Source organism: Danio rerio, chromosome 18 (assembly GCF_049306965.1).
Source record: "Danio rerio strain Tuebingen ecotype United States chromosome 18, GRCz12tu, whole genome shotgun sequence".
NCBI classification, from domain to species: domain Eukaryota; kingdom Metazoa; phylum Chordata; class Actinopteri; order Cypriniformes; family Danionidae; genus Danio; species Danio rerio.
This window is the reverse complement of record NC_133193.1, coordinates 39,977,912-40,001,389: the sequence shown is the minus strand read 5'-3', so window position 1 is coordinate 40,001,389 and position 23,478 is coordinate 39,977,912. Positions and strand designations below refer to the sequence as shown.

At 36.9% G+C, this 23,478-nt stretch overlaps 1 protein-coding gene across 7 annotated transcripts in view; it reads right to left on the bottom strand.

Moving 5' to 3' along the window:
* The window catches only part of sipa1l3 (signal-induced proliferation-associated 1 like 3), a 189,158-nt gene that overhangs the window by 126,305 nt on the left and 39,375 nt on the right, over window positions 1–23,478 (bottom strand). For 4 of the 7 annotated variants that reach the window (XR_012394069.1, XR_012394071.1, XM_005173672.6 and 1 more), the window contains exon 2: window positions 19,367–19,470. The exons of the other annotated variants lie outside the window; for them this stretch is intronic. The gene's annotated coding sequence lies outside the window, so the exon portion shown is untranslated. The remainder of the gene's footprint in view (window positions 1–19,366; window positions 19,471–23,478) is intronic. 7 annotated transcript variants of the gene reach the window in all.

Genomic DNA, 23,478 nt, shown 5'->3' with positions numbered 1-23,478 from the left:
TGTTTTTTCTTTCATAGCGAACACACAGTTGTGCATGAAAATAAATGTTTACAATGTCAGTATAACTACTCTAGCCTATATATTGTTGAATATAATCTGATAATAGCAAATGTCGGATTTTACTAGTGAATAAATTTGTCTAATATGACAGATTGCAAGCATATATCTCAAACATAATAATTCAACATCATTATTATTATAAGTAGAATAGAATTATTTATAAAAACCAGTAGACCTACACACAATATTATTATTGATGTTGTGCCATATGTTTGTTTTTACCATACCTTTGTTTTACATATACAGAATCGTGAGAAAATCGTGATCTTTATTTTAAGCAAAAAAAAAAAAAAAAAAAAAAAAAAAAAATCGCCATTCTCATTTTAGCCAGAATCGTACAGCTCTAACATATGGTAAAACAACAATAACAATATCAGGCCTATGTGTAGGTCTACTGTTGTTTAAAATGCTAAATTTTGTATAGCCATTAAAGTGGACTTGAACAGACTTTCAAAATGTCCAATCTTTGTTAATTCATAGTAAAATGATGACAACATAATAAAACTATTTATTATTATAAAGTTGATTTTTTTATGATTCAGAGATGTGCTTGTTATCTGTCATTGACAACATTATTTGACCATTTATTTTCACTGTTAAAATTACTATTTTGTCATTAGCAGATTCCTTCTTGCATTATATTCAACATTATATATAAGCTAGGGTTGTTATACTGACAATAAACGTTTATTTTCATGCACAACACTTTGTGTTCGCTATGAAAGAAAAAACATATCAAATGCTTGTCGTAATCATACCTGTAAAATGCCATATGCTCATTTAAATGATGTGTTCACAGGATTCACTTTTACTTTCTAGTGCGGCTCATGGCTGCTGTCACTTTGAGAAAAAAACACACACACGCAAATCAAACCTCTCGCACGGCCCTCAAACGATCGCTCTGTGCAACAACCTGAACGTTATTTACAACTTCATTGCCTGTTTTTCATAGCCTATGCAGGTTCTGTTCACTAAAGTAGGCGTCATTAGCGTGCACGCACGCGTTCTCGAGAAGTAAACAAACAGCTCGCGGTCAGCTCACATGTGACTTTGTGGCCGTGAGTACATCATTACATAAAAACAGAAATGACATTTTTGGGTAAATTATACCTTATAAATACAGTATGTGACACTTTTAACGCCATTTGAAGGTGTCAATGTTGCTGTGAAGTCTTGTGTGACTGCCTTGCTTCTCTGCTGACCTTGAAAATATAATTGGCTGAATCGTAGAAAAGCTAAATTAAGCTCGTGTTTAGGGTCGAATCGAGATCTCGGTCTTTTTTTGATTAATCGTGCAGCCCTACTAACAAGTGAAAATGGGTTTTTGTGTTGTTTAGAGCAAATTCGTTCTTCCAGTTTAAAAAGAAATCTTTGAAGGTACGTCACGGTGAGAGATCATTGTGTAAATTCGAGTGAAGATTGGCTGTCTGTACTGGCTGGTAGGGTTGGCCGATGTCGACCAATTTGACATCGTACGATGTTTAATCTGTAAACATCGAGATGGATGATGTCATCGTCATAATGTGAAAAGCGGGGGGGTCTGTTTGACGGAGTGTGCGCGACACGGAATTATTAATTTTGGCATCCCTAATGCATGATATAACTTCGAAGACTCATTTTACCTGTTACAGTGTTCAGAGAGACGCCATGATGTGTTGCCAACCTTAATTAAAATAAGTAGTAGAAGAGTTGTATGGAGACATAAGTTGTCAGTGCTGGGTTTAGAAATGTAAACCCTTCACTTCCACACAGCTCTCAGATCCGTTGTAAATGCTGTTCTCCGAATCACTGTCTATCTCCTAAGGTTGTCAAAATAAATTGTTTCGTCAGTGCAGTGAGATGCAGACGCGGACAGTTCGGTGCCGGTTCAGTAATAATCAAAACTGGTTATTATGTACTGATGTCATTTATAAATTATGCGTTATGTCGTGGTAGCTTACTATGGTAAGGAAGGCAAGCGCGAATAATTAAAACACAGTAAGTACTTAAAAACACAGAAACTGCACAATTCACTGTGTGTGTGTTTGCTGGACAGTCTTTCACTGACATACAGCAGAGGCTGTTTCACTGCGATTGAGAAATTGAAAGTAAAATCCATTTCTCTCTCTCTCGCTGGGGCCCGTTTGACTCGCTGGCGTGACTTTTCCTCTCCTCTTGGCTGTTATATCGAAACTTGTGGATCCAGGCACAAGCGTGTGTCTACAGAGTGAGTTTTCTCCTCTGCATCTCCTATGAATCAGCTGTGATCGCCGCGTCCGTTTATCAGTGTCACTCATTGTTGAACAGTGCCAGAGCATTAGAGCCAATCACAGCCCTTTCTGTTGAGTGCGTGACCAATCATGAGGGTGTAAGAACTCGCTCGACAGGGCTCATAAAGCGAGCGGGAAATTGACATTTGTTTATTGTCTATAAATGCTCATGTTGTTCTGTGCATTTACTTGAGCATTTAAAGGTCCAGTTCTGACTGTTTGAATTAAAGGACAAAATTGTATTACAAATAATTTTAAATATAAATATATTTTAAAATTTTACATGTGCTGTGAAGTAAAATATAATTGTGTATTTAAAGCATCGTCAATGCCTCATGATGCACTGAGATATCGAATTGAACCGAATAGATGGCATGAGAATCGTAACCGAACCGTGAGAACAGTGTAGGTTCACACCTCTACTATCTCCACTGCATCTGTGTTTGTGTTGCCTCTGTAAAAATCAGCATGTGCACGTAATTAAACTCCCTTTTCATGCAAACCCTTATTTACTAGAATAAGGGTATTTACTAGAATCAGAGAGTGAAATTTAATACATTTTAAGACCTTTTGAGACATTTTAAGACCTTTTGATAAAGACTCTTACCATACTTTTTAAAACCTTATAACCACTTTAGGTTTCAATTGGAAACACTGGAGAGATTTTAACTAACTGTATATTTACTAAATGTTAATGTAAGAAACTAATCCAAAACTAAAACATTATTCATATACTGAATAAAAAATCGAATAAATCTAGCTAATTCAGCAGGTTGGTGCCTATAGAACTGCAGAAATAATGGTGTCACCTTGTTTACTGCAGTAAACAAAGCAGCATGATGTCAAATCTATTAGGATTTTGTTGATTTCATAAACTGCACAGCATAATAATATTCACAGATTTAATTCAGGCAAACCTTACCCTACAACCAAGCATTGTGTAATCAAAAATGATATAAAATTTAATATCTTGCAAAAAAAACATTTAAGATTTTTAATACCTTCTAAAGGCCTTAAATTTCTCTACATTGATTTATTAACTTTTAATAAGACCCCACGAACACCCTGCCTTCCCTCTTTTGCTGCTGCACACTCCCACCTAAACAAAGCTGGACTCACCCACTTTCCTTACTTTTTCAAACGAGAGCTGTGAAACCACAATGCTGAGACAGGAGGGGTTTCATGGCCCTTTAGGGCCTACTCACACTATGCTATCCGAACCGTGCCCAGGCCCATTTCCCAGATCGTTTAAGAAATGTGAGTGTCCTAAATCGGGCTCAGGCACGGTTCACTAGGCTGGTTCACCCTGATCCGGTTGGAATAGGTGTGTCTGAGCGCGGTTCACTTGGGCTTTGTCGCGGTACGCTTGTGTGTGAATGCAAAACGCGCCAAAGTAACAGTAACAGTAAGAATGATTAATAAACACAAATAAAACAGTCCCTTAAAAGTCAAGTCTCGCTTTCAGTTTCGGGTTTTGGTGCGTTTTGCACTCACACACAAGCGTACCACGCCAAAGCCCGAAACTGAAAGCGAGACTCAACTTTAAAGGGACTGTTTCTTTTGTGTTTATTAATCATTCTTACTGTTTAGTGAACGCAAACTGTCGTAGTTTATTAAAGACACAAACCCCTAACTGCACGACAGCTGCGCACATTCAGCAAACCTCCCAATTATAACACGAGTACTTTGATTGTTTATGAGCGTTAAAAGTGGCTGATCTGTTCGGCGAAATATTTGACTGCGTGTCACTGCATCCCAAACGATATAACTGAAGAAATTCCCACTGTGCTGAGCGAGAGCGCTTCTCTACTAAACAGCGCATCATCGCTGAGGTAAGCGTGCCCAGGCCCGAATGTAGTGCGAGTGCAGGCCGTCAGGGGAGACGGGAGGGGGAAGAGCGTGCTTTGGCCTGGTTCAAGGCAACTGTACATAGGGTGAGTACGCCCTTAAATGTTTATCATCAGTTTCACACAAACAACTTGTACAATATTTTGCTCAACGCGTTTCTTTCCATGTCATATAAATTGTCCTTTTAGCTTGACCTACTAACAAATTAAGAGCTGATGCTGTTGTGCTTTTTTTGCATTTTAGAAACAAAGAGACAGAAGGAAAGAGAGAAAGAGAAAGAGAGAGAGGGCTTTGTGATTCATGTTAACTAGAAGAGGGAATTTTACTCCATTCCCATTCAGTCCCTGGAGAGCCTGTGTTTCGTTTGAGATTGTTTCCTAGCAAACGTTCAGCTCTAAAACTGTTTTCCTTTAACATTCATAACCAAAAAGTTCAAAAAGAAAGCAATTGCAGCAGTTTGCCAGGGAAATTTGCAAGAATACAGGAGAATAGACAATGTGACTGGAATAAGTAGCATCTACAGACAAAGGTCAGTCATTCCTTAGTAAATAAGGAATCAAGATAACCTTCTGCGGATAAGAGCATGAGAACTACGAAGATGCAAATATATACTACACACACAGCTGAAGAAAGATACAACCTGAAAGAAACTCGAATTGAGTAATAAGATGCTCTCCTCTTAGATAAACAAAAAATAATTGTAAAAAAAAAAATAATGACCTGAGTCAGATGAGGATGAGTTATCTTAGGTGTGTTTAAGCTTTCAGTTCAGTTCTCCTGATTTGTTACGGTGTGGGACAAAAGAGAAACAATACATTTAGTCTTGGTTCACTTAGTATTCACACGGTCCTCTGTAAGATCAATCCTACAGTAAATAGACACACGCACATGCTTTTGTGAATCATGTTTTGCAATCTTACCAGACATCCAAACAATATCTACAGTGTTTATGTCTGATAATATTTTGTATTTGGTAAAACTCATTAAGAGCTTATAATTTTCATACAGGAGTTAAAATAGCACCAGAAATCCCTATTATAAACAAACAAAAATTCTGCTGCTACTTATTTTTAATGCCTAATTAAAACTGTAATTAGCATCATTGTGAATGTTAAAAAAATGCCATTTTTATGGTGGGATAAGGTTTGCGAAAGTATCGATTTCGGTACCAGTTAATACCAAAATGTTAAAACATCCATTTCCCTCTAGTAATTAATCTTGATGGTCAATTCCGATTTTGTGACTGTATCAGATTTTTTTGATGACCTGCTTACATCATCTTTTTGTTACTCGTATCCGATCGTCTGCATTTACACAGCACACGGGAAAGACGCAATGACCAGGAAAAAAAAGAGCGGGCGCTGACTAACAGCTAATTATTAAAGAGTGCTCTTTTCTCTATTTTTGTATGTAATCTGTTCACAGCTTTTGACAAGCTGTTTTACTGTAGTTTATGACAGAAAGGTTCTCATTTGTCCTTCTTCTTTTGATATATAGGCTTTTTAAAAACCTTTAGGCATCTATTTTGGCATCAATTTGCTCTTCAGTGTTTGGACTCTCAGTGGACTCTTCAGCACACTGAACTAAGCTAAACTGAACTGAACTTAAACACTAAAAACTGAACTACCCTGATCCAGTTATTATGACCATTTATGTGGAGCTGCTTTGACACAATCTACAGTGTAAAAGCGCTATACAAATAAAGTTTAATTGAATCTTAATGTATTGTCCATGGTGCGATTTATTCATGTGATGTATTCATTTTATATTTGTTTATTTTGGTTATGTGGCAGACATTGCGCTCTCTTGCTCTTGTTAACATGCTTAAATACCTGTGCTATATGACAGTATAAAAGCAGTTTAAGTCCTTGTGGATGAGATTTAAGGTTTGGGACTCTGCTGAAGTCTGTTCTGAAATGAAAGTGTCAGACATGACGTCATTCGCTATGGTTTTTAATGACACGCGTGCATTTTAATGAAAACGTCCATTTCCTGCTAACATTTAAGTACCGTTCAGCATGTTCTCAAACATAGCTGACTTGCCATTGTGTTCATGCACACAACAAAAATGACTGATTGGCCCCTGAAGGTCATCAGTTTACCGCCTTTCACCACTGTTCAGAGAGTGCAAACACAGATACACGAACCCTGGAGCTTTTTTAGGCCGTGAAGATCAATCGATTTAACTCAGCTGATTGCTCGTAAGTCAGCTCATAGACAGATCAGCCGATCTTCAAGACTTTAAAACACTACAATTGCGTGTATCTGAGTTTGTACTTGGTAAATAGCAGTAAACAGATGATCTTCAAAGCCAATCACAGTCATTTATTTTGAGCATGTAAATACAAATCATCTGTTTACGAATGAGCTCAACGGTGCTTAAATGTTAGGAGGAAATGGACGTTTTTAAAAATTTTGCACCAATCAGTACAGAAATTCCAGTATAATGACAACACTATTGAGCATATGAACAAAATAACCAATCAGCTGTGTTTAAGGAGTAATCAACGACGCTCAAATATGAATGTTTTTAAAATCTCAGTAATGACTGGTACCAAAGTCGATACTTTTGACAACCACAAGAGTTTCTTTGGAAATGGACACACAGGGATGTGTACTTCTTATCACAATACAACGTGATACGAAGCCAATTGTCTAAGCCAGAGATAAGATATTTTCTAACCTCAAAAAAAATGAAGTGAAGAGAAAAAAAAAAATCAATCCAAACCTGCCAAGCGTAAACACACCCTTCTTTCATGGTCAGTTCTGTGGCTTTTGGGCATCAGCTTGTTTTCTGACACTGCCTAAAAGCCACCCCGAGTCAGGAGAAAAACAATTCCCAAGGGAGAGGGAAAATAAGCAAGGTTTGTGTGTGTGTGTGTGTGTGTGTGTGTGTGTGTGTGTGTGTGTGTGTGTGTGTGTGTGTGTGTGTGTGTGTGTGTGTGTGTGTGTGTGTGTGTGTGTTTGTGTGTGTGAGAGAGAGAGAGAGAGAGAGAGAGAGAGAGTATTTTTTGTAACTCACTCAAAAATGTGCAAGTTCAGGGTTTAGTTTCTTCATTTTTCCCAAATTCTGTTTGAGGAGAATGTTTGCGCATAGCTAAGAAAAGGCCAACATTTGAAGCACAGAATAAGAGACTTCAGTATGCTGCTCTGTTCAGAATGTCATCCTCACGCTATTACTGCAGCATTGTATAAACACATGCACAGCATGCAAAGTTTCATCCCAGGATCCCACATGGCCTATATTTTCCAGAATGTGCAGTATAAAAGAGAATGGAATACATAATCCCACAATGCAACTGACATTTCCTGAGTGACAAATGAACCAAAAGCAAAATTTCATAGCCATCTTTGACTTGTTATTGTATTAGACTGGCAGGAATTAAGCAACTATTAAATACAACTGGATTTTGTTTATTTTCCAAGACTAAAAATAAGACAATATAATGGTCATGTGACAAGAGTGAGAGCATTAACGTGCTACCATATGGTTTAAAATATGTATTGTAGCACTGCGACTTTTATTGTATTTACTGCATATAGTTTGGAGTCAATAATAGTTTATTACATTTATTCAATAAGAACGTGTTTAGTGAAGTGTTTACAGATGCATAAAATGTTTTATTTCAGTAAATTTTCTATTGAATGATACAAACTTAAAAACAATTGTCTCATGGTTTCCATACATTTTAAACTTAAATTTAAATAAAATAAAAATCTTTAAAAATCCACTGCGGTAGCCACTAACGGGTGTGAAGCGGCTTTTAAACAGGTCATGGAAAGCGCTGTGCTATGAAAACCATGTCATCCGTCATTTGAGGTCTCAACTATGGTTGGGTGATGTGGACTATTTTGCCATCCTAGGATGTCTAATATAAAACGTCATTGGCAGCGGTGAATGTATTATGATTAATTTATTAATTTATAACAAATGAATAATTTGTAGCCTACCGTTTTAACTACCTGACCCGCAGAGTCTTTGTTTTACCCATAACCAAACCATAAATGAATAAAGATAAGTTACAAACATAATTACCACCTGTCAATCACTTTTTCCGCGGGACTCATGAATAGGCATGAATAGGAAGAGTGATCTGTGTCGTTATAATTGCAACCAACAGGAACCAGCCAACAGTATCTGAGGTGTTTGCTAAAATTACAAGTACATGTGTGAAATCGAAAGATTGAACCAGTCTACTGACCCACTGACTGCCTGGACCCGATGTCTTAAGGCTGATTTATACTTCTGCGTCAAACGCCAGCGTATGCTACGGCGCTGACGCATAGCCCTTCGCCGTGGCCGTCGGCGACGTGCACGTCTCAAAAAATGTAACTACACGTCGCAACGACGCGTAGCGCAAGCTCTGTGATTGGTCGGCTTGGTATCGCTGACGAGTCTGGGCGGGACCGAGAGCCGCGTGAATGGTGCGAGCCTGATGGAGCGATAGTTTACAAGTGTTGAGTCCTGTGAAGAAGCTCCGGATGGAAAGTATTGTTTTGTGTTTACCTCATAGTTAAAGTTGTTGCACGTCCGCCGCTTCCTGCCTCAAAATGAGCAAGTTTGAGCCACTTGTACATCCCGGAAGTGTTCAGGAAAAGCAAAAAAGCAGCGAAGAAACTCGACACAGAGGAACATTTACACCTCACTGCCAACTAGCGTTTCAAAAGTGTTAATGCAGACCAACAGAGACAGCGCGCAGAAGTATAAATGCACAGCTACGCGCGTTGCATGCACCGTGAGTTACGCCGGTCACTTGACGCAGAAGTATAAACTAGGCTTAAAGCACATAATAGTATGTGTGTCTGTGCCTGTGTGTGTGTATGTGTGTGTGTGTGTGTGTGTGTGGTCACGTGATGTGCGTTTTCACTGGTATTGTAGAGGGAGGGCTGCTCAGAAATGCTAGGTGAAACGCCAGAGTGGATGTGGATCGTTTTCGTTCTAAAAATCCATTTAAAAACTAAGACCTTTTAGTGTAAACGGAGCCAGAGTGTGTATTTTTCACGAGCGGATTTGCAATGGGGGCGGGGCGATGGATCGTGATGCCGGCTCAGCATCATGGTGTCTGTCGGCCATCGTCGATGGACAATGGCGTCGTTTATCGGCCCAACCCTAGTCTCATAAAAAATATTTAAATATAGCTCAATTGTTCGCTCATATACCAGTATACTTATTTACCGCTCACTGGAGAAGCAAAGTCTGCTCAAATAATGTACAGGCAGGACATTTCTATGTAGTGCTGTCATGGCATAACGGGTAAAATGACACCGCGTCTCACAAAATTACTTTATATCATTTTATTAAATTATATATTATTATAACAAGGTATTTTTGTTTTTAGTTTCATAATTTTTGGTTTCAGTCCATTATTTTTATTTTGGTGCGTCTTTAAATATTAAAATGTAAACAAGATTTCAAGGTGAAATAACACTTCACAATATTACGTGCAATATTGTTGAGTCTTGCAAGACCTTTTTAGAAGATCAAAAATCTTACCAGCTTCAGAAATACACTTTTACCACGGCAGCTTTCAGTAACAGGAGAAGAAATATTTCACTTTAAACAGTCTGCCTTTTTTTAGACTGAATATGATCAAGAACATTAAAAAACAATATTAAAATCTATTCGAGGAACACTTAATACTACCAAAGCACTAAAACCGTTCCAACTACTTACTTTGCTGGTTTCAAATCTCCCAATTTTAATGAACCCTTAATCTTTCCTTCATTCCATTGGCTCTACTAAACGCACACAAGCACGAAACCAACCCAATATATGGTAACTGCTTATTTAGCCATTTTGTCGGCATACAAAGACTCTCCCTAAAACCTCTGTAAAGTCAACAGGCTTACAGGAAGAAAAATCGACACTCGACCCCCAAGTCTTTCTTCCTTTCAGAATGCATAACAAGCGTATAGTGTTCTGGTATTCATATGGTGTAGTAAGCTAAGCGTGGTGCAGTATTCATGCAGGGTTGACCGCACAGGCGTGGAGCTGCATGGCGATCAGTAACACAGCTGAACGGCAGAAACAGCAGTGGGCCGCTATAATCGCCAACAGTGGCTGAATTATTCATGCGCAGGACTCCTCCCGGCCTGTGTGTGTTTGTCTTGTAATCCAAAGACTGCCAATCCTCCTCCCACGACTCCTGAGTGTATCCCCACTGTCCTGTACGACACATTCCTCATGCCTGCTTCTAGATGCGTCACGTTTGGCCTCACAACTAAATACCAGCATGAACTTTTTTTATTTTTTTTTAACAACAGCCAAAACACACATTCTTTTGTCAGAGACATTTGTCTGGTAAAGTGAATAATGTGGTGTGAGGTGATGTTAAGGGATTGAGTTCACCCCTTTAACAAACCTTAAGCAAGTCCTGACATGTCTGTGTACAGGAAACCAAAGACTAAGTCATTTTAAAAGGTAAACTGTGTTTCCTGAAATACGCCTCTGTACATTTATTTACCTAATTTAAATCCTTCTTTTTTTAATTTATCTAAACATTTTTTTTAATATTGCTTACTTTATTTTTACTTTGGTTTAAGTTTGAATAATTTTAGCACTTTATTTATGTCAATTTGTTGCTATAGAAATGCTGGGTCCCACATAAATAAGCTAGGCTTATCATGATTAGGAATTTTTGCAGTGCGATATATTGTGACAGAAACTGTTGCGATAAACAAAATATTGTCATTTTGCGATCATTTTATGTCATTGATTATATAATGACTATATAACAGTATAATAATGTAAAAACATTTTAAAATACTCAGCATTTTAAAGGCTATTAAGATTCTATAATTTGATGTTAAAAAGGTAAACGTCCTGTTATATATACTATTAAGTAAATGTCATTGTAAAAAGGCTTGGTTGTTATTTGTGAAATTGTAAATATACATTAACCGGCCTCTTTATTAGGTACACCTGTCCAACTGCTTGCTAACGCAAATTTCTAAACAGCCAATCACATGGCAGCAACTCAATGCATTTAGGCATGTAGACATGGTCAAGACGTTCTGCTGTAGTTGACACTGAGCATCAAAATAAGGAAGAAAGCTGATTTAAGTGACTTTAAAAGTGGCGTCGTTGTTGGTGCCAGATGAGCTAGTCTGAGTATTTCAGAAACTACTGGGATTTTCACGCACAACCATCTTAAGGGTTTACAGAGAATGGCCCGAAAAACGATGCAATTTCATATGGTGCTTGTGTTGTGTACAGTTTATTGTGAAAAAGCAACATGGTAGTGATCCATATTTAATCAATTCTGTGTTCATAATCACAGAGGACCAATATTTTAGTCATTCCTCAGGCTTAAGTGCACATCCACCGGGATAAAATGTGTGTTTATCACCGAGCGGTCCCACTCGGTCAGTAGTTAACTTCAACAGCGCACGTTTACAGGGCTCCGCATCCCTTTGAGAGATGTTGTAATCCAACTCCCCCTCAGTCTCTACTCCTTCCCTGAGCCAGATGGACTGGGTAGGAAAAAGGGGAGCTGTAGGCCCACTGGGTGGCCTTGGCTAAAGCTGCTAGCAGTTTGCTGTTAGCACTGTAATGAACTGCAGCTCCTGCAAACAATTAAAACCAAGGGGAGAAGTACTGGAAACCAAAACCAACTGTCTGCTGCCCTGCTCAGCAAACAAGCCAATGCTAGTGAGTTTACAAAAAAAAAGCCCACTAATTTCAAGCCTGTCTGTTTGATACTACTCTAAGCAGGTTTTCCTTCGGAAAGAGCATACAGCTATTGACTTTAGTTAGAGCAGCAGATGCTGTGTGTGTTATACTGTTGTGCACCTGGGTTATTATCATGCAGCTGAGCCGACAAAGAAAAAGCTATTGAACGAACAACGCCAAAGTACACAATCATTCTGCTGTTTCTCACCATCTTGTTTTTACTTCGGTCAAATCACAAAGTGACATCTAACTTGATAAAGTGCAGCTCAACCAATTTTTAAACAATCTGCTGAAAAGCATGGAAGATTACGCCGAAAGCAGAATGCTATGTGTTTGATGACGTATATTTCAAGGCTTCAATATGTGGCCTGGAAGATATCATAGCTGCATTTGAATGGAAGCTATTTTCTTCATTTATTTTTTAGTCTCTTTACTTTAAGATACAATGCTCCCTATTAATTAACCATTTAATAGAATAAACTCATAATTTGCTGCTTATTAATAGTTTTTAAGGTAGTAGTTATGTTTATCAGGGTATATGCAGGAACCCTAAACATAATTTCAATACCTTTTTAAGACCTTTAAAAGACCTTCTCAGAATATTTTAAGACCTCGTTGCCACTTTAAGTACTAACTAGTATCAAACCTTTAACTTAATAAACAGTTAGTAATAAACAGTTGCAGTTATATAAATTAAAAGGAGCACAACCATGCAACAGAACTCGGATAAGCTTGGAAGAAACAAAGCTTGAAAGAATATATTAAATTTCTTAAAATATCTGACACATTTACCTACACTATCCCAAAAACAAACATGTATATTGAGCTGCTTCCTTTTTGTTGACTGATTGAGAGGCTCGTCGAACATTAACACAAACGTGCCAGCTTTGTTGATGGTGTCTATGTAGAAAAGTGTTTTTAAAACAGTCTGTTTTTAATAGAGACCGCAAGTTCGCTATTTAATACATAACTGCACAAATCATCACAGCTGCATAATATCAGTATAACTGTAAGCAAGGACACTTTAATCACACAAGCAAAAACCCAGTTTGTGGTTGTTAAATTGTCTTTATAATGTACATTAGTTTTGTACATTAGTCCCTGTCACATATGCCATGAGCAGATGTAAAGAAACTTGTTAAACGTACCTGTGTGTGATATTTATTTATAGCACACGGTGAACTTTGTGTGTGTGGCTCATCCATAGTTCAAAAAAAGCTGAATAAACTCCATTAAATTACATCAAATAAGCAAACTTACTACATCAGTCTTAACTTTTGGTATTTGTGGGTCTCTGCTGCATCACTATGTGCTGGGTTTATTAAATGCGGAGTCTCCCTCTGAAAACTAAGCTCAGATATGGCTAAATTGCTCTAAACTCGGTCATAATTTATATGATCCTTCTGACTTGGGAAACGCCATCATCCCGCCAGCACGCTCTCCTCTTTGTTTTTAACGATAGGTGTTACACACCATTGGTTGGAGCACTGTTGATTGGGGAGAATGAATGTGTGCACACACAATTAAATATTAAGAATGTCACACAAGAGCACAGTCAGACACTTGCTTATGAATACATGTGTTTTAAATTAATACATTTGTATTGCAGTTTAATTAATCGCTGAGCCCTACAATGATTTGTGGTACTTATTGAGGTTTGGAAGACAGTGGTTCATAAGGTCTGCCATGCAGCAGTGAGCACAGATGACAACCAATCTGCCCAGTGCTGGCCTTACCGACCTGCCCAGCACTATGCCAGCTGCTCTATATGCACCTACAGAAACAGGCATAAGAGGAGCTACAGGGTGTGATCCTTGGCCCAAATACAATTGTGTGGAACACATCACTAGGATATTAGTATATATAGAGTATTCAGGTACAGAAATTGAATCATCAAATGCCAAATAACTCTGCATAGTGTTCATCATTGTATTAATAATTCAGTAAAATGATTGTTTATTCAAGTTAAAGATGTACTTTTTAGTGCCTGAATGTTTTAAAATCTCTTGAAATGCCTTTAAAACACATGCAAACTGTTATGTTTGTACTATGCAATCACAAATCTTTATCTATAATCCCAAGTTCCCAACTCAACATTACATATCAAGCGATGTGACCGTGCAGGCACACACGTTGCAATATCGATGCTGAAACAAAATCTTGTGCAGCCCTATTAGTGTGGTATTTTCAGAAAATAAAATGGCCCACCAAAATGTTTACAAACATTATAAACCGGTATTTTTATTTCCCCCTACTCCACACCAATTTTAAGAGTATTTAAAGACAAAACACTCTACTAAAGTTACTAAATATAAATGATATCACTATTGTGTTCATGAGAGACTTGTCAGTTCTGCCACAGTTAATAGAAAGGCCGTGTCAAACAACAAAAGCTAACATTACAGGCATTTATAAACAGTCCTGTCAAATGCTTTAGATTTGATCAAGATATGACTGTTGTGTTTTCCAGCACCACTGTTATTTATATGCTATTATAGTGTATTGAAGGGTCACGAAACACCAAAACACATTTTTTGAGCTGTTGAGAGTCGTATATGTGTTCCACACTGCTAAAAAAAAAAACACTATTAGGACACCTATATTTCACTAAAAAGTGTAAATTGGTTGTTTTTGCGTTATTTCAAGCAAATTCGTACTTCCTGTTTGAAACAAATTTTTGACGCTGCGTCACGGCTTTGACATAATAGCCTGTATTCCAGCGTGCAGACTGGACGTCTGTGCCAGAGTGTGTCTTATTACGTCTTACAGTGTGATGCATTAATGCATGAGTAAGGGTTGGTTCAAACCAATCAGCGCGCTCTATTGTGCAACTTGGCAAAACAAGCGTGAAGTGTTGCCTTGTTAGTTTGCTGCTGTTAAGTTTTGTTTTCATTTTCTCTCTGTGAGAGCGGAGCTGGAGTCACGTATGGATTAACAGTGCACGCGACGCTCGACAACAATAACTTACATGTCTAAGGAGGATTATTGTTTACCTGAGAGCTGTTCTCATCTGCAAACGCTGAGATCCTGATTCGCTTGTAGTATTCTCTTAATAAAGATGTGGCTCTAGTTGCTGGTGATTTTCCTGTCTCTATAGATTTGGTAAGTGAGCGACCAGTGCTCTTTGTATATTTAGTTTGTTCGTATCAAACAAACTATTGCACCGAGTGTAAACATGTTAGCACCACAACCAAACTTTAACCTTGTGTAGGATTTTCACTGCATTTTGTGACCGGAATAACACACGCGGCTTTCTTGCGCTACCTGCCGTGTGCATCTAAGTTTCCGGGAAATGCGGAGGGTTTTTTTCTCTCATTCGCCGTGCGGTATCAAACATTGCATGAAAAATACACGCTTAGAGCAGTTCCTCGAATCAAATATCTCGTTTGTCACGAGGGACAGGGATGAATTCCCTGAATAAAAGTGCCAAACTGCAGTTAAAGTCCACCATTTAATAATTTGGCAAATAATTCAATTACAGATGTCCATGTAAACATGGACTCACGTTCTCCCCTGTGTGTGCGTGTTTGTGTGTGTGCGTGTGTTTTTTGACTCTGAAACTCAGCGCGTGGTCAAATCGACACTCCCACACTATCCCTCTTTTGCTCCTCCGACACTCCCCTTTAAACAGAGTTGGACACGCCCATTTTTCTGGCTTTTTTCCAAAGTCGAGGTGTGAACACCCTGCTGAACCGAGGGGGTTTCATGGCCCTTTAACATTTTGAATTGAGCTTTGTTTGAATATTTTCAGTGTCTGCACTTGTCGTTTTGATTTGTTTTACTGCATCTTTAGTAAAAACTAGTTTTAATTTGATTAGTTGCATAGTAGAGTTGCACGATACTTAAACTCGGTACCAATCGATACTGAAGTTTTAAAAAGTCCATTTACCGCTAACATTTGAGCGCTACTGAGCATGTTATTAAACAGTAGGGCTGTGCAATTAATGGAAAATTTAATTTCGCTTTTGGCTTCTAACGATTACGAAAATCATTAATCAAAATAAATGATTATTCCATCATATACCGCCCCTTTCCAGTTATACACATTTGTTGCTCTGCAAAGCTCAGTTTCACATGAAAATGACTAAAAGCATGTACTGTATGCAACGTGTGCAGCACAGGATGCGAATCGTTCATTGATGTACCTTCCAATTATGTTTTAAAAAGCGCGAATGAGACTGCATGCCACAGCTGTGTGTGTGTGTGTGTGCAGCGAATTTAAGAATGTGCTCAATAGCGCTTAAATTATAGAGGGAATTGGATATTTTTAAAATTTCAGCATCAACTGGCACCAAATTAAAGTACCATGCAACCCTAAAAGTGCTACAAATACATGACAAAATGCAAAGTACAAAGACAAACTGAGCATATTCAAATAAATGTTAATTTAAAATGTTAATAAATACTATAATAGTATCTAAATAACACAGGCTCTGGAAAACACTACAGTCATATCTTAATCAAATCTAAAGCGCATTTGACAGGGCTGTTTATAAATGCCAGTAATGTTAGCTATGGTTATTATAGGCATCTGACACTCAATCATCGCATTTGTTGTTTGACACGGTCTTTCTATTAACTGTTGTAGAACTGACAAGTCTCTCATGAACACAATAGTGATATCACAAGCAGCCACAACATTCAAAGCATCAGCCATAACACAAATGTAAGCTACCACCAGTGGAAAATCCAACACAATTATAATGCTTCTACAGGAATCAACATTTACATCAGTTTCAAACCGTTTTGAATGACTTTCTTTAATGAATCACAAAAGGAGAAATGTTGAATAATCTTTTCAATACATTTATAACACTCCAAATTGAAAATGTGATAGGCTTTAAAAATCGCATGAAGATTCGTGTCAGAAAGACACCAACATTTATATTAACAATCCCTGAAAACCTTCATCTTTCCTCTCTACATTTATAAACCCTCAAAATATTGATGTTTTTATCCCAACAAAGATCAATTACCATTTTAATCTCTCAGCGACAATTCTTCTAATATCTGCAACTCCTTGTGATTCTAAAACGTATTTAAAATGGAGAGTAACCCCCTTTTTAATCTAAACAAAGCCATTCTTCCTGCAGATTTCTGTGCTAAATTCATCTGTGGTTAATTATAAATCTCAGCAGATTATTCACAGACATTTTGCCCTGGTGGAGGAGAAAGAAGAAGAGCGGGGAGGGTGAAGGAGAGCGAGTGGTTTGACCCGGTTTCTATAACGCTGAGCTGTAAGGCAAAGTGACAGAGCTTCGGCTCAGACAGAATGCATCCAGCCTTCAGCAAGCAAAGCAAGACTCCAGCATATGCATACACCATCACGCCAAACCACTTCAAATGCAGCACTGCCATTAAAGTTCAGATGGAACGAGATAAAAAAACACAACACTCCATTAGCTTTCTTAATCACAGTTAAAAGTACAGTCTAGCGCATAGAGTACTATGAAGAAAGGTGGGAATGGTGGGCGTCAAAAGCATAACATTGAGTTTCTTGCAGGATGATTTAATGCTGGGAAATGTCAGCAAAGTAGGCTACATTACTGTGAGGAAATGGAGGTGGGTTCTAAAGGCCTCAACACACTCATGGCAAAGTTATTTATTACTACCTTACAGGACATAACTGTCAATTGCAGTTTGAAGTGTTGTCAAAATATTGAGTTCCGTACCAATCGATAATGAACCTTTAAAAACATCCATTTCCAGCTAACATTTGAACAACACTGAGCAGCCAATCAGCTGTGTTTCTTTAAGAAACTACTGTGATTGGCTGCAAAGTAGGGCTGCTCGATTTTAGAAAAAAATCATAATCACGATTATTTTGGTCATAATTTTAATTACGATTATTCAAAACAATTATCAGTTGAAGTCAAAATTATTAGCCCACCTGAGAATTTTGCTTTTTTAAATAACTATTTCCCAAATTATGTTAAACAGAGCAAGGAATTTTAAAGGTATTTCCTCTAATATTTTTTTTCTTCTGGAGAAAGTATTATTTGTTTTATTTTAGCTAGAATAAAAGCAAGTTTAAATATTTTGAAACCCATTTAAAGGTCAATATTATTAGCCCCCTTAAGCAATATATTTTTTGATTGTCTGCAGAAGAACACTGTTATACAATGACTTGCCTAATTACACTAATTAAGCCTTTGAATTGCACTTTAATTTGAATGCTTGTATTTTGAAAAACATCTAGTAAAATGTTATGTGCTGTCAACATAGCAAAGATAAAACAAATCAGTAATTAAACATGATATATCAAAACTATTATGTTCAGAAATATGTAAAAAAAATAATTCTTTCCATTAAACAGAAATTAGAGGAAAAGGGTTGCTAATATTCAGGAGGGCTAATAATTCTGACTACAACTGTATATATACAGTTATTTTCCACCCTGCAAAGGAAAGAGAAATTAATACAATAGAATAAAAATATGAAATAAACTGTGATTTAAGCATCTTCACCCTAAGAAAAACACTTTAGCTACAAAAATCCTTCAGTCAAGAGCAGCGAGGAATTTTCTCATCGTTTGATTAATGATATAACAGGCACCAGCATTTTGTCTCTTTAATGGTTTCTCTTTCACGTGTCTTTTGATTCTCAACTCGTTTGTTTATTACGTAAATGAGGGTTAATAGGAATAATCACTAATCACCGCGTTTTGACACCTATTTGACCATTAAAGCGCTCACGTTAAGATTACTTTAGATGTCTGCGCTCCTCTGCTCGTCTCAGTGTGCGAATGAGACCGAATGCTGACCGCATGCTTATGTGTGTGCGCGTGTTGCACTACTAAACATGTAGGCTTCAGTATTTGGATATTTGTTTCTACATTTTCATTTTTCATTTCTACTGTATATTCAAATGAGTAAATTATTAGAAATACTGGGGTTTTAATCCACCAAGCGTTCCTTAAAATCTTTACAGCAGTTGTTACAAGTAAATCGGCAGCTGTTTTAAATGTAACCTAGCCCTCGCAGGGTTATTTTATAAATGTGGCTAAGAACAACATGGAAGTCCCCTCCAAAGCTCCAAAACTTCAGCCATGAGGTAAAAAAGAAAATACAAGGACATTACAGAACGAGAGCTGAGTCAGCTTCTGTCCTGTTAAACTTACAGGTCTGTTTCAAATCCCATCAGGGAACCCGTCAACATGTTTTACAGCCAGGAAACAATCAATGGAGGTGAACACCGCTCCCAATTCCCTCTCATCCCTTTTTTACAGAAGCTCACCAAAACACAAGTACACAAAAACACACACATACAAAGACACAAGTAGAGACACTTGTTGGTAAGAAAAAGGGCAGGCGGAAAGGGATTAGTTGACTAAGCTAGTAAATCTGGCAAGCGCCCAGTACTAAATGGGTTAAAGTACACCCTCTACCTCCTAATCTCACACACACACACACACACCTAAAGCTCTGCCATGCTAAAGTAGGCCTGCCTCGGCATCAAAGAGCCCTTTTATAAGGCGGTGGGTCAGAAACATCACGGCGTATGGGACCCACACACAAACCCACACATGCTCACTCACTTCCTTGATCACAGGTGTTGTGGTTTTTACTAGGCGGCTTGAGCGGTTCCTCTTCCCCCTCTTCTTCTTTTTTTTGTGTTGGATTTCTGTCTCTGGCCAAGAATCTATAATAAAAAACGACAAGAACTCGTTTAGTATTAAGGCTAAGTCTACACTAATGAAGATAAAATTGAAAACAGTTCATGTCCACACTATCGTTTTCAATTCTCCACATCCTAGAGCTGGGTGATGTGACCTAAAAATCACAATCTCAATTAAATGAACATATTAACTCGATTACAATTATTGAACAATTATTTTACTTATTTTTTGCCCTCATAATTCACTGACAAGTTATATATGCCGTCTAAAGGCATCTCTGGCACAGCTTCCAATCATCGTCAATGTAGTGCAAAGTACTCAAGAGTCCTGCTTGACCAGATCAGATGTGGCTGCAGTGGCCGCAGAAGTAGAAATCAGCCACAGCCTATAACAGTGCAGGCTTACGTGACAAGTAGGGAAGGTAATTGAAAAAATTGTCCAGGAAAATTTTAAATAAGGATTATAGGTTCTGAATATTGATTTCAATTACTTTTCGATTAATCGCTCAGCCCTACGTCACCCACACTAAATTGTCCGAAAATGCTTTTATTTACGTACTGCTTTGATTTTACCTGCTTCATATCAGTCTGCCGTTTATTTACTTTCTGTCTCTTTGAAACATTGCAGCAAAATGTCACAACTGTCGTCTGATTCTGCCGCCAAACAATCGTTGTGTCCTTTGAAGAGAGGCAATATGGAGCATGTACAAACTGATATTAATCTTAAATATGGCTGTCAAAACCAAAAACAGCATCTAAAACATCTTTGCAATGTCATCCTTAATGTTAGCTAAATTGGTCACATGACTAAAATGTGTAATCATTTTCGAAAGCCTCCGTTTTCACAGTCCACACTGCAACACGAAGACGCCGTTTTCAAATTTATTCACTTTGAACAGTGTTTTCAAATATATACTTTTTCATTTTCGAAAAACGCTGTCTCTGTTGACATAAGGCCAAAACGTAGAGACAAAAAAATCATTTTCCTTCGTATTTTAAACAAAAACTTACTAGTGTGGACATGGCACAAAAAGTGTAATTTTAAGGTTAAGCTTAAAGGTAGGGCTTAACAATTAAGTATTCATTCAGAAACTATAATCCAGTTAAATTTTTTCAATTACTTTTCCTACCGTGTGTGGAGTCACGTGACTCTGCTCTGTTAAGGCTACAATATACTTCTACATCGAACGCAACTCTAAAAAATGTAACTACCCGTCGCACTTTGGCACTACATTGACGATGATTGGAAGCTGCGCCAGAGACGGCATATTTACCATTACGAAAAAATAACTATTTACTTTTGTAAATCTTTGTTTACAAAAGATTCAAAAAATACACTGTTTACAATATTATTTACAGGATGTACAAGAGTTCTTTTATTTAGAAGAGATGCTGCTTATTTTCAATTTTTATTTGAAAAACATGGAAAATAATAAATTTTGTTTCTAAAAGTGAAGATTATTTATAAGAAAAACGCGACTGTTGGTTTTAGGCAATGTGTGTTTTAGTTTTAAATATTCAACACTCAATGTTAAACAAATACTCATAGATAGTGGATTGCGCATGTTACCAAGTAATGCACCCTTCATTCAAAATTCTCTCACTTGTAATATGTGAGCATATTTACTGTACAGCACAATCCACAACCTGTCAGTGAACTATGAGGGCAAAAAATTAAACAAAAAAAAATTCTTTCAATAATCATAATAGAGTTAAAATCTTCAATTAATCGAGATTTAGATTTTAGCTCAAATTGGCCAGCCCTACTTAAAGGTGCACTAAGACAGTGGGTTTTGCAAAATTATGTTTACACTTGAAAATAGGGCTGCACAATATATAGTTTCAGCATCGATATCACAATGTACGAATGCGTAATAGTCACATTGCAAGATATGCAATGTTGAGTCTGAATTATAGTTAACCAGGAGCTAAATACTTGTATTTAATACAGTAATTACAGAATTTTATATACAAAAAAAAAAATTCTACTTCAAATACATTAAGTACATTTCAAAAGCAAAAACAAGATTATTTTGCTCATACCACAGACGGATCATTGAGCTTGTTTTAAGGAAAAACTCTTAATTTTGCTCTATTTCTTCTGAAGTTGAAAACAAAACAATATTTTTAGCTTTTTATCTTAGAATTTTTAGATATTTGGACAAGAAACAAGACAACAAACTATTTTTTTGCATTTTAATTATTCAATTTCTGCACCTGAATATCTAAGAAATTCAAACTATCTTTTGAAATGGTACAATATTGCAATATTTAATCGCAGAAAAATAAAACATCACAATATTTCCAATTTCGTGCAGCCCTACTTGAAAGCACCAAAACAAACACACACATAACCCAAGACCTCACCCCTTTTGATAACTCTGTTATAGTTAATAGACACAAACATTACTGCTGATGGGCTTCAAGTGAGCTTTAACACTTGTGCTCAAAGATGTCTTTAAAATATAGTTTAGTGCAGTTCTTTCCAACTGGTTTAGCCACGGCACACATTTTATCTCATCGTCTTTAGCAGTGACCCGTTTCTTTCCTCTTTACATAAATGTATATTTACACATTTAAAGACTTTTCGTCAAAATAAGAAATGTTGTGCTACTTTAATTTGTTGTTTTAAAGGAACATGACCAGCTTGACTTTCATGTCAGACGTTATATTTACCTGACATGCTGCCTCACAGCTTACACTCACGCATAACATTTTGATGGCATACAAAACGTCTCTCCTTATGTTTACAGTGCTTCTGTATGGGCCCAGTGAAATGTTCTTTAATCGTTTCCTTGTACCCTTCAGAAATTGTTTAGCCAATGCGCCTGCTGTATCTTCCCAGTTCTTTCTCTTGTAATCACTTCTCTTCTTACATCACTTCTTATTTTAGTCTTGTAAAAATTACAAGCAAAAGCCTCACAATGTGACATCATAAGTATTTTGTAATGCCATTGCCAACTAAAACTAACTTTACAAAAACGGACTTGTTTTATACTGTTTTTCAAGTGATCAGACAATATATACAAGTAAATTAGGCCATCATAACATTTGCTTAGACGAGAGCAGCTATTACAGCAGAAAAAAATGAGGGAAAACTGGAAATTTTGGATTCGTGCGATGTGACATGCTCATGACAACAACATACTGAACTCATGATCACATCAGCAGCTGTGGCATTATTGTATTTCTTCACTTATATTTCTGCACACATGCGGGGCAAGCATTTTTTATTCTTTTTTGCTGTGGAACTGAGGATAAACAATCAAAGCAACTATTTTGCTGCATTAGAACAAAGCCTCAGGCACTTACTGTGTTTTCACAGTTCAGCAACCCTGCATCTGTGTCTACAGAAAAAGCTTCATATAAACATCAACCTCCTTTTTATTACAAGTACATCACAGCTAGTCAAAATGATCAGGGAATGGCATTGCAAAGAATTTCACTACAGTAATATGGTGAACACTATGGTTTAAAAGAAAGATGAACTAAATACCTTTCTTTGGCAAAAGACATTAAACCAACAATGTTTTAAACATTCTTCAAATTTTAAAATACTATTCATCAAATAATAAATAGAATGTTAATACAAATTTAAGCCAGCACATTAGATTAGATCAGAGGATAATTGAAAGGATTGTGAAAATTCAGCTTTGAAAAAGTGTGATATTTCATATTAAAAACAGATAGAAATGCAAAAATATTTAATATTACTGATCTGACAAAAAAAAATGCCTTAGTGAGGATAAGAATCTGTTTTCAGTAGCATTCAAAATATGTTGTTAAAATGTTACATTTCACACACACACTGATACAAATACATTTACAGTTCAAAGTTTGTTTGTGCAGTTCAAAGTCAGGGTTTCTGCAGGTTTAATCAAGTCAAATTTAAGGCTTTTTAAGACCATTATGAATTAGATTTTAGACTTAAACAGGACTTAACACTAATGATTATTTCTATGGCTGGTCGGTGTCCAAAAAAAAAAATAAATAAATAAATAAATAAATAAATAAATAAATAAATAAATAAAT